This window comes from Phyllostomus discolor, chromosome 4 (assembly GCF_004126475.2).
Source record: "Phyllostomus discolor isolate MPI-MPIP mPhyDis1 chromosome 4, mPhyDis1.pri.v3, whole genome shotgun sequence".
Taxonomy (NCBI): domain Eukaryota; kingdom Metazoa; phylum Chordata; class Mammalia; order Chiroptera; family Phyllostomidae; genus Phyllostomus; species Phyllostomus discolor.
Window position 1 is genome coordinate 118920429 of NC_040906.2, and position 12608 is coordinate 118933036.

Genomic DNA, 12608 nt, shown 5'->3' on the forward strand with positions numbered 1-12608 from the left:
GGTTAAAGAAATCATGAAAAGATAGAATTTAGAGGAAGAATAGAATTTCAAGAAGCAGAGATAGGAGAATGTCCAATTATAATTTTATATAATTGCAATGTGTTTTAAATTAGTTATCATTACAAAACAGTTCTCATTCTGATTATTATTATTATGTCTAGTATTTCTGTAACATTCTACATCTGTAAATTAGATTCAACTGCTTCTTAGTTTGTTATTTATTATAAAGTTTTTGATTTATTTATAAGTAACTTAGTGGTTAATTGTTTATTAGAATAGGAAGCTGAAAAAATAATATCTGGACTCTAGCAGCCATGTCTAAATTATTGCTATTGGTCTCCTGGGGTTCTCAAATAAGTAGCCACAAAAAAAGTTATTTAGCAGTTAGGAAAAGAAAGGTGTATATTTGGCAGCACCTACATTGGCATGATTAACAACAGACATCGCTGACAGAAATCCTACAATGTAAGAAGGATAAGCTCATTGTAGTATTAGCATACAGTCTAAAAAGAAACCATTAGCAATCCTAGGATCATAAAAGAAGTATAGGAGTGGTTTGTTTAAGCAGTGGCAGGATACTAGAAAGGGTGCCTATAAATATCTCAACAGTAGAAATTCAAAAGCAAGAAATAAGTTTATTGATACATTGAAAAATCTTTAAAAATACTGGCCTGATTAAAAAAAGTAATTAAAACTGAATAAAAAGAAGGTTATTATCTCACTGATGATCGTTCAACAAACTAGATAACCATTTCTACTAGGTGTGTTTAAATCCAGATGATTTTAATTGATTACTGCTCATTTTAAAATGTTTAATATTCCTGGCTGGCATAGCTCAATGGATTGAGCGTGGGCTGTGAACCAAAGTGTCACAGGTTCAATTCCCAGTCAGGGTACGTGCCTGGGTTGTAGGCCATGACCCCCAGCAACTGCACATTGATGTTTCTCTCTCTCTCTCTCCATTCCCTCTCTAAAAATAAATACATAAAATCTTTTAAAAAATTAAAAATGCTTAATATTAGTATTTTAATATTAAAAAATTATCCTTTAGGTCATTGTTCATACTCCACCACCTGAACATCACTCCTTTTTCTCTTTTTGCTTTTATTTGTTTTTGCTTTCTTTTGGAAGGAGAAGTATTATTTTAGCTTTTCCAAAGCCTTATGATCACTGAGATGAAGGTGTGTGAAAAGAACAGATTGTAAGGAGAAAGTCCTCATTCAGAGCCAGAGGGAGGATCCTGCCAAGATCCGGGATCAGGATTCTGGAAATAAGACAATTCCAAGGGGGCTCGCGGTCCATGGCATTGGGTGCTATCATGATCAGCTGGGAAATCCACCATGTCGGACTGCCAGGTACACTGGGAACAGCCCCAAACACCCAGTGGTAGGTAAGGGTCCCTAACCTTTATTAGTGTTTAGATTTTCTTTCCTATAAAATGTGCTCTTGAAATTTATACTGTCATAAAAATACCTTGGATTCATTTTCACTAATATCCATTAAGGAACTTCTAATTTTGTTCAGATTAAATAACGTTCTCATAGTATCACACCTTGGCTTGAATTGTAAGACAATAGCCAGGTATGGTTATGATAACAAAATGGTTGAGCTACGAAAAGGTTCAATTAAAGGTGAGACAAAAGACTGAAAGCACGTATTATGTGTGATCTTTCTCACCCAAGACAAAAGCCTTTGTGATAAGCATAGTTAGGCTCAAATGATGTGACACCTAAAAACAATTTTAAAGAATAAAACTAGAAGCCTCACAAGAAGCTACTCCATTTGGAGATTTCCATAGTTGAAGACCCTGACAGCCATTTGATGAGTAACACAGGGTCATTCGCTACAGCACTGGCCCATGGGCCTCCCAGAATTGTCTAGGTTAATAAAAAGAAGTACGAAGGAGTAGACAGCCACACATTCATCTGCACCTTCTCACAGGGTCACTATGGCCTGTCCCAGGTCCCGTTGACGATTCCACTAGCACATTTCTGAGCCTATCTAGAGCCATCCAACATTTCTTAATGTACTCAGTTTCCAGGTAATGGTCTGAGCAGTTTTCACACAGCCTTAAGGAAGTGGCTGCCAGCTTGAATACAAAATTTAATATGGATTTTGGGGAGGGAAGGGAAGCAGCTCAGGTTTCCATTTACCTCACCTCCACCTGGACACAACCTTTCCAGATTGGTCTGCACACATGTGGGGGCTGCGAAAACCTTTGTGACCTTCCAGAAAGACAGCTGACCTCCCAGTGCAGTTGCAAACCAGAATGAGAAAGGAGATCCCCTCTTCCCATACATGGTGTCTCTTGAGGCCAAACCAAACCAAGGTCCAGCTGTGAGCCAAGAATCCCCATGGAGTAGTGGTGAGTTGTGGCACTTAGACATGAGGTTAGAAGGTACACTTTAAAAATCTGACCAAGCATATGTTTCATATCCGAGTTTCACCTAAATGTCACCTTGTCAAATTTTGAAGTTTAATGCAAACAACAGCTGTGTATGGAAGAGAAATCACTAAGAGACAGAAAAATAAGAAAATAAAGGATACCAAATAAACACATTTATGATATCTCAGTTGATGACCAAAATTTAACCTTGTTATAAAAGGTTGCTTGTACATCATAAAAAATCAAGTGAATATCATTACTGCCCACAGCAGGAAAAAATTAACATATTCATGAATTAGTACTTTGCTCTCACTTGTCTTGTCAAAGCTGGGACTCTGCTCTTGAGCAAATACATTTTGTTTGAACTACCACGAATTGATCCAAATTTATCATCCTCTATATAAAAATACATGGTGACACCTGTATTCAAATAAATAATTTTTTCCTGGACTTATTATTAAACCTCAAAAGAGAAGAATAAATTGAACTCCAATTTGTCCTGGCCAGACTCCATGACTAGGCTTTTATCTTTAACGGCTGCAGAAGTCAAAATATAAAATAAATTATATTAATTTAGCTCTTTCAGATAATTTTATGGGGTGAAATAATTCAAATTGACTGTTTACCTTATAACTTGGTCAATATAATCAACTTAGTTGGTGGACTAATAATGAATGCAGAGACTTTTTTTGAGAGACTGATTAATCATCAAATTAAAACTCTATGCTAATGACCATTCCAGTGATCTGTAGTTATTTACTCAACATGGTTCATGCTGCACTGTATCTCATTTTCGGAAGGTGAAGAAAGACATGTCTGTCTAACACTTGCCCACAACGCCCTGTCAGTAGTCAAAGGAGAACCAGTCAAAACCAGCTAAAAGCAGCAATAGGACTAATGCAAAGAAGCACACATACTTGCTATGATTATTTGGCGGGACTTGAAAGGCAAACTGAACCAGTTCTCACTTAAGCAGAGGCTGCTTCGTTCTACCGAAGTCAGCTACAGCAGCTCAGCAGGCTTCAATGACTTCAGTGTTCATAAAAGTTGTTTAAAATGTTCGGTGAATTGCACTAGATGCAAAATTCTAAACACAGTATGATCCCAATTCTACAAAAATATGCATATAAAAAGACGAAAGAAAATGCAACAAAATATTAATGGTGACTATCATTTGCTCATGGAAATGTATGTGATTTTAATTTTCTCTTTTTATATTATGCTGTGTTTTCCAAAGATTTTATAGAAAGCACATACATCCAAGAAGCCATTAAAAAAAGTAGGGTTCTTAGTTTTCTTGCTGAGTGGACAGACCTCGGCAGACACTGAGAAATGCTCTTGGCCTTCTTGAGCAGATTGCTTGTCCCACCTGTCGCTCACACTTCAGGTAAACCACAGGGATGACTTCTTGAATTCTGCATCATGCCTATGCCTTGCTCAATCTTGACTTTGACTTTCAGCCTTCTCTGTTTATACTGAAACACCCCTCTGGCAGTTAAAACTTCTCTGTAAACCACCCCTGATTCCCCCTTCACCAGCAAGACCCAGGTCCATGGCCAGGTCAGCCTCCTCCAGGCCCAGCCTAGTGGAGTCTTGGTTCCGACAACTAAGTTATCCTTAAAAGCAATAGGTATCATAAGACAAACTACCAAAGAATAGGGCAAAAACATACAGTTTCTTTAATGTATTCTACAGAAGTCTTTTATATACGGTGGACCTCCCTCCCCTCACAGACCTGGTGTTGAACCAGGCACAACTATAACTGATATTTTGGGAGGTGCCTACTGTGACAACCATCCCTAACATCTGCGCAGAGCCTTCCATTTTGTGAATGGGAGTGCATGTTCACAGACTCATAGCATTTCAGCCTCGAAGCTCTGTAAGGTGGGAAGATCACATATTATTTTCCTAATTGTAGAGATAAGAAAATTTCAACTCAGAGACCCGGCACTGAGTGGTTTATTTCCCCTAATCCTCAAGGCAGGCTCATCTGTAAATAATGACAATAATACCCACATGGTGGAATTGTTGTTGGGATTAAATGAGCTAACGTACGCAGTGTGCTGAGCAGTGTCTTGAACAGGAGCAGCGTTCAACAAATGCCAACGCCTATGACTGTGAGGTCAATGGGAAGCTCAAGGTTACATAGCTGGGAAGTGACAGTGCCAGGAAAGGAACCCAGGCCTTTTCATGCCAAGCCCGTGCTTTTTATACTTTATTCCCAACGCTGTAAGAGCAGTACTAAGGCATGGCCCGTGTCCTCAACGAACTTATAATATTTTATAGTAGGCACATCTCAATCACTTTAAACAATAAAGCTGTTATTCCCATAAGGAACTAAAGCCACTGGAATAAAAACTAGGATATAGCTCTCAAATTACACAATTCTTTTGTCCAACAGCTACTGTTAAAATCCTTTCTTATGCATACATTGTAAAGCTTAGGAATCCCCTGTCTCATCCTTGTTTTGAAGTGAGTTGAGTATGAGGAAGCCAGGTAAGAAAATAAATCCCTTTCCATTCTGACTATAGAAAATATTTTCTGTGGCCTTCTGAAATGCAGGGAGTACATGCTATATTTGGAAACTTTTCTTTAACTTCTAAAAAATACCATATTCTCAACCACACTTTGGTTTCAAGCTGCTTCCATCTTTAAAAAACAACCCAACTCGATTAATAACCTACAACATATGACACCTGGCAGTTGGCAACAAGAGAAAAGACAGGAGGACAATGAACAAACATTTTATAGGCAAAGGTAGAAAGTTCCTCCTGAAGACAAAAGCACAGTGTGCACCCAGACACACACAAAGCAGAAAGTTACTCTGTCTGCTGCATATTTGATGCCATTATAATGGAATCCAGGGTCGCCAACCCTAGGCAATACTATTTCTTCAAAGAAATCTTGGCCTATTTACAAGCTGGCAAAAAAAAAAAAAAGAGTTTAAAACTTTGTGTTGTGGAATGTTGATTCTTGCTTATACCTAGGAGGGTAATTTATTAATGAATACTTGAGGTTCACATTTTGAAAGGTATTTAACATGCTGTGTAATTTTGTATTTCCACCATATACTTCCTCTGATGCTCACTAATGGGAGGCCCTTAGCAAAACCATGAGGTAGGAGGTTTTTCTTCAGACATCTTTACATTCCTTTTCTTTCTTTTATCTTTTTTCCCCCAGTTTTCCCAAGGAGTTTGTTTGGACAGAGAGGCCCTGCATCTAAAAGAAGGTGCTGGGCCTCTTGGTGGTGAAGCGTGGCTTGTGTGCCTAAGAAGGACATGGTGGGGCAGCAGGAACTTGATCTTGGCGTTACTACTGCAGGTCAGTGGCACTTGCTGGCCCCAATCTCTTCCACCTTCATGATCTGAATTGAGTGGGTGTGGGCACAGTGCCAGGCCCCGGGGTCTGGGTAGCACTGGGTGAGGGTGCCCGCAGTGGTCAGGTCCTGGTACTCCCGGTGCATATTGAGTCCCTCTGTGGAAGGCCCAGTGCAGCCGGATACTGAAGATCTCACCCGAGCACCCGCCCACCGTAGATGATTTCCCCTGAAGATTTCATCTGTTTAAGTTATGAGGCACAAAGTACCAGCAGGGGGACTTGTCAACAACATGGTTAGGTGCAAAGGTGCACACGCTACAGAGGGGCAATGTGCGGCACTGTGAGAGTGCGGGCCGTGTCCCACCACCTTGTGCGGTCTCTGCATGCTGAAGCCTTCACAGCGTTCTTTCCTCGTTCGCCGCCACCCACAGAAGCTACCTCCCTCTTCTGCATGTCTGTTTCCCTGGAGCGAAAAAGGTGAGGACCCCCATGTACTGAGCAACTTCAATGAGACAGACTTGCACACTGTGCCTGCTTTATCTGTTTCACTCTTTACAATCATACAACATGTGTATTAATCACCCCAATTATTCAGAGATGAGAAAACCAAGTTTCGTAGAATTTAAGTGACCTGTCTAAAAGGAAGAAACTGGTCAGCGACTACAGAGATTCCTCCATTTCAGTGCTCAGCCGGCTTTCCACTCTCTGAAATGCAGGTTCCCGCGACATCGGACCCTCAGTGGCACTCTCGCTAGGGACTAGTTGGTATCAAGCTGATAAGGACAGGCCCCATTTTAGTTAATCCTTTTATAAGTGTTCGCAGTCTAAAAGAGATCAGGTGAGCCTGATTTTAACCCAAATCAGTGGTAAAATTTGAGACTGGATGAGAGAAATTTAGAATGCAGAGCCTCTTAAGAGATCACCTGGTCAACCTCTTTTCCGATTAACAGACAGATTTAAAATAATGAAAGCCTGAGAAGGGATGTGATTTTGCAGAGGTCACACAACAAATCAGGCTTGAGCCCAGATGAGAGTCAGGACTCCTGACTCAGTTTTACAGCATTAGCCACAGATATACAAACAGGAGGGTAAAAAACCAAACCAAACCAAAACAAAACAAAACAAACCCCAGGCTGGACAGGAATTATTTCAATGTTGTTCATTCTGACGATTCAGGGTACTTGCTGGTCAGACTGCCTAAACTTAAACTCTGGTGCACCTCTTACTCACTGTGTGGCCTAGATAAGGTTCTCTCTTTGCCTTGGGTTCCTTATCAACTGTACGAGGATAATAATAGTGTCTGCCTCATAAGGTTGTCATGAGAATCCAATGTGATAATCTAGGTAGAACTCTAACTTCTTTGTGCTTGCATATAGCAAACACTGAATAAATGTTAGATATTACTATCATAATTTAAATGATTTTTATTATTACTACTGCTAGTTCAGAATATGACAGTTACTATTTTCACTTTTGGGGAAGAAAGAGGAAAAAACTTTGTGCTATCAAATTCCCTTTCTCTTCTTCAAAAACAGCCATAGACAATCTCAGGAATGAAAGTAAGATGAGTAGAAGGTTAGCACCAGGAATGAAGAAATTACCATTGGAAAATAAAAGTGCCTGCGGAGCATTTTCATTTGATGTTCAAAGTCAAATTCCCCATCTTTCTCAAAATTATTCTTCCTTGCTTACTCTCTCATTACCTCCAGTTTTATAGAGATTCAATTAACATATAACAATGTATTAGTTTTAGGTGCACAACATATCGATTTTGTCAGATAGATAGATAGATGATAGATTACCACAGTAAATTAACATCAATCACCTCACATAGTTACAACTTTTTTCTCCTGACCGGAACTTTTAAGATCTCTTAGCAACTTTCAATGATAAAACACAGTATTGTTAACTACAGGCACCAGAGCTTATCCTAAGACTGAAAGCTTATACTCTTTGACTCTCCTCGTCCATTCTGCCTACCCTCACCCCAACCTGTTCTCTGTTCTCTGTACCTGTGAGTTCAGTTTTTTTTAGATCACACATATAAGTGAGATCATGCAGTATTTGTCTTTCTCTGACCTATTTCACTGAGCATAATGCCCTCAAAGTCCATACATGTTGTCGCAAGTAGCAAGATCTACTTCTTTTTAATGGCTGAATAATATTCCATTATATATGATGTAATATATACTATATATTTAATTACATATAGTATTTTTATTATTAGTTATAGAAATGTAACTGATTTTTGTATATTGGTTTGTATCCTACAACTTTACTAAATTCAATGATTAGTTCTAACAGTTTTTTTGTGTGTAATCTTTAGGGTTTTCTATATATAATATCATGTTATATGAGAATAGAGACCGTTTTACTTCTTTATTTCTGATCTGGATGCCTTTTCATTGTTTTTCTTGCCTAAATGTTGTGGCCAGGACTCCCAGTACTACACTGCATAAAGTTGTTGCAGTGAGTATCCTCATCTCATTCCTGATCTAGAGGAAAGCTTTCAATTGAAACTCATCATATCGCTCAAACCTACTTGTTCCTATTTACTTCCTAACCCAGTTAAAAGCCTGACCACATCCAGACATCTAGTCTTATCCTTCTACACCCCCATCCATGTGGTGACCTAGTGCCACTGACTGTCCCTCTGAAATGGCTCTCTGTAGATCACTCTTCTCTCTCCTTATTCTCCCTGGTTCAGGCAAATTAATTTCATTTTGGGGGGATTGGTTTAGACCACTCCAGTGGTCTAAAATCTGAGCTTGTTCTTCTTTGTAATCCCACCTATTCATCACCTCCAAAGTCATTTTTGGAAAATACAAATTAGATCAAATCATTTTTCCCATTAGACTGCATGGTTTCTCCTCAACAAGGTATAGGCACAGCCCAGGTGAAGTGAAACCCCCCTTCCCCTGACAAACTTCCCTGCCACCTCCCCATTTCAGAACATCTAGGCATTTTTTTAGTATGACCTTCCCTTCAATGTGGAAGGCTAGTCCCTTCTGGAGAGACCTCCCAGTGCCTACAGGGATCCAGTCCAGCTGTGAACTCTGCAGGCTCTTCCAGATTCTCTCCACCCTTCTTTCCGTGGGCTCCCACTGAACCTGTTCCTATTTCCATTAAACACTCACGATGCTGACCATTATCATTTATTCTTATCTTTTATTGCTAGATTGATTTCTAAAAGGCATGGCCTCATTCATGCAGTCTCTGGCACAAGGCCTACACAACACACAGTGGATGCTTAACAAATAACTGTTAATAAACTGAGTGGATGGTACAGAAGTATGGGGAATGAGACCACAGAACCATCAAAGTTGGTCTAGCAAAGCTAGTTCTGTAATATATATGACTAGCTGCAAATGATATTCCAATGGTTTTTAAAAGTGTGTGATATTTACTTGAAAATGACAAAGCTCTCAAGTCCCTACTTATGCCTGTTAAATGTTCCTCACCGTACAAGGCCACACCCTTCCAAATTTAGGGGTTTTGCAGGGCCTGCACACACAGACATTTTGAAAACTCTTGGGATTCTGCAGCTTTAGTTGAGAACACATTTCCCACACAAAACTCTATGGATTGGACTGGGGCAGTAGGTGATCAATAAATACAGATTTGATTTGCAATGGATTTAAAAGCCAAGTGCAACTCACATTTCAGTCTAATTCAACTAAATGACTGATCATATTTAATAGCTCTATGGCTAAAGAAAATCTATGTGTCGACTGAAAAGCAGCCAGCCTTGCCTTGTTCCATGGTCAGTGCTGACCCGCTTCTTGATTTTTTCCAGCTTCTAGGTTTCTCCATCTTCCTTGCGTCCCCAGAATGGAGGGGCCACTTAACAAGCATTGCCCTGTGCCTGTGATGCATTTGTCCTGTGTTTCTAAGTTGATGTAATATGTGTGAAAGTTGAGTTGCATTATTTAAAATGTCCTACTTTTCCTGAAGTTTCCCCTCCATATGATAGGTTAAGTGGGATTCTGGCTGATGGAAGGGAGAAGTGCGGGCTGGAATGGTCTAGCATTCTTTCTTCTCCAGTTGTGGGATTGTATGTTAAAGGAAGCCCAGAAACTTTTGTTTTCACTAAAATGATACTGTAAAAAGCTTTGGCCTTTGAAGCATCCACTAAACACTTTTATCCCAACGTAGGAAACAGAAAATTCAAAGCATGCACTGTACTATATAATTCATTTTAGGATAAGAAAAAGACTGCAGTGCCTTGGAGAATAAATCATTAACTAAAAGTCAAACTGAGACACCTTGGAAACCAGTGAGACCAGGAGGCAGCAGAGGGATCAGGTGGCTGAGATTTGCCTGTTCCCTCTGGTGACTTCCACAGCGAAGCATCCCACAGGCAGGAAGAACTCAGCACACTGTGCTCCCTTCTCTTTCACTTTTCCAACTTGAAGTTATTTTTAGATGACCCAAGCCGGCTAATCCCAGGGAGGACAACCCCCCCACCCGCACCCCCCCCACTGCTGCTCCTCAAAGCACCTTCCCCCTTCCCAGCACTTTTTAAGCATTGGAAAAGGAGTGTCTCCGTTTTCTCCTTTGCTCTCTGAGTCCAGTCCACCTCCCCTAACCACCACTTCAAACCTCAGTCCCGGAGACCACAAGCGTCTTTCTTTATCCTCCACTTGTGCACCTGCTGCTGCTACTGAGAAGGTGAACCGTGGGGCCAGTAGAATGGGCAAGAGGCTCCTAGAGACCCACGCCCTCCAGAAGGGGGTCAAGGAAGACCCCTGTCCCCACAGCCACCTCAGGGGCTTACAACTGAATCCAGAAACCATCCCCCGACCCCCACCGCCACCGCCTCCCACTCTCTTACCCCGCGCGATTGGCCACCCCTTGTCACGGTCCTTGGCACGGTTGGGGCACCGCACGCAGCCCTGGCAGGACCCGGTGCAGGGGAGAGCCGGCCGGCGCAGTTACATAACCAACCTGATGGGTGTCCGCGATGCGCGGGCAGAGACAGACGGTGGCTCGAGCTGTCCGTCCGGGGCCGCGACTGCGGGCGCGGCGCTGCTGGCTCACCTGCCACCGGTGAGAGCGCGCGTAGGGGGCGGGCACGGTGCCTGCGGGCCTGGGTGTAGGGCCGTACGCTGCTCGCCCCGCCTCCTGGTCTCTGGGTCTTTTGATCCGTGGGTCTCTCCCTCTAGCCCTCTCCTCCCCACAACCTCCACCGCCGTCACCCGGGACAAAGCGGCTCCGGGGAGGGGCCGAGCCGACGGCTCTCGCTGAAGCCAGCAGAGATGGGCGCGCCCCCAGCTCCGACTCATCGGGCCAACCTCCAATCAGACCCCAGGAAACCGAAAGCCCCTGTCTGGCCTCTTCTCATCTCCTCCACCCACCTCTCCCACCGTATGATCCGGTGCCTACTCCACCTCCAGGGCTCCCACTCTGCCCTCAGCCCCTTACCCGCTCTTTTCCACTGGGGGTGCCCAAGAGGAGGTGAAGACCCTCTGGGGACCCAGCGCAGGATCCTGGCCACAAAAGTCTCTGCCTCGGCAAGGAGGGGTTTCTAGGGGTCACAGCCGGAGTGGGGGGCTTCCTGGGGTTTGGAGTGGGGCGGGGCGGGGGGCGATGAATATGAAGCACAGGGTGACTGGGCAGCAACAGCCAAGAAACTGGCCGTGAAGCAAACGGTGCATACAGAATACCGGCAGCGAGACTCTTCTTGTCAGCGGACTGGGCCCCCCAACTCCCGCTACCTGAGTAAATGCCGGGAAGCCCCTGGGAGGTCCTCGGGGCGTTTTCGCAGGGTGGGTGCTGGCGCCCTCTGGCTGAAGCCTTACGCCTGCCCCGCCCACAAGGCTGAAGGTGCCCTGCGCGGGTTTCACAGCTTTGCCAGGATTAGCAGCCACCAGACCTGGGGGACGGAAGGGCTTCAAGGACTCCTATTGTGTGAGGGCTTGTGACACAAGGAATGGGAAGCTGGTATTATACAGTAAACGGTTGCATTTGAAATAGAATCTAGGGTAGATCTGTTGCTCAAAAAACTTATCCCCAGGAGAAGTCTCTGCTGTACAAAATAAAGCAGTCAGAGCCCCAAGGAAGCCTGTGGCTTATGGGTGTCACCGATAGGGGCAGAGCTGAGTCTCCTGGCAAGAAAATGTCAAAGATCATAATAGAGAAAGTGGGGAAAACTGAAGGAAGAAGGTAAGAGTGCAGACAAATCTGAGTGAAGTAATGATACCGATTTGTCAGTTTTGTTTTATCTTTCTAATTGCTACATAAAAGGCCTTATTCCCTTTTCTTTTTATGCCTTTCTGTTTTCTAAAACAATACTAATATTGGATCGGAACAAGCTATAAGTTTCACAATTATTCTTCATTCATTCAGACACCACATTGTTTTTTTCCCCAAGGCTGATATAGAATGCATCCTTAAAAAAGCAAACAACAGAAAAAGGTAGGCTGTGGCTCTTGTCTCTGATTAATCTGCATTAATATAAAAAAAAGACAGGATTTTGGTGTTGAAAATGAACTTAGACTCCTCCTCTCTCAAACTTCTGAATGTATAAATTCATAAATAGCCACTGATTGAGATGAATTACAGTGGTCTCTCCTCATCCACAGTTTCCTTCTCCACCACTTCAATTATCTATGGTCAACCTCATTCCAAAATGCTAAGTGGAACATTCCAGAAATAAACAATTCATAAGTTTTAAATTGTGAGTAGCTTGATGAAATCTGTTGGCAGGCTGTATCCTGCCCAGAGATATAAATCATCCGTGTGTTCACTGTGTCCGGCTCATGGTTAGTTTCATAACAGGCCTGGTTATCAGACCCACCATGAAGGTATCACAGTGCTTGTGTTCAAGTAACATTTCCTTCTCTTAACAGTGGCTTCAAAGTTCAAGAGCAGTGGTGCTGGCCATTCCGATATGCCAAAGAGA

General features: G+C 42.5%; 1 protein-coding gene across 3 annotated transcripts in view; it reads right to left on the minus strand.

Moving 5' to 3' along the window:
• Window positions 1-11438, minus strand: part of RCAN2 (regulator of calcineurin 2) — a 261968-nt gene extending 250530 nt beyond the window's left edge. Inside the window, exon 1 of one of the 3 annotated variants that reach the window (XM_028509078.2) lies at window positions 11422-11438. The gene's annotated coding sequence lies outside the window, so the exon portion shown is untranslated. Of the gene's footprint in view, window positions 1-10651; window positions 10983-11421 lie in introns of those variants that run through there. The other 2 variants (XM_028509077.2, XM_036024184.1) reach the window with 2 other exon arrangements.
• Between the last annotated feature and the right edge of the window lie 1170 nt (window positions 11439-12608).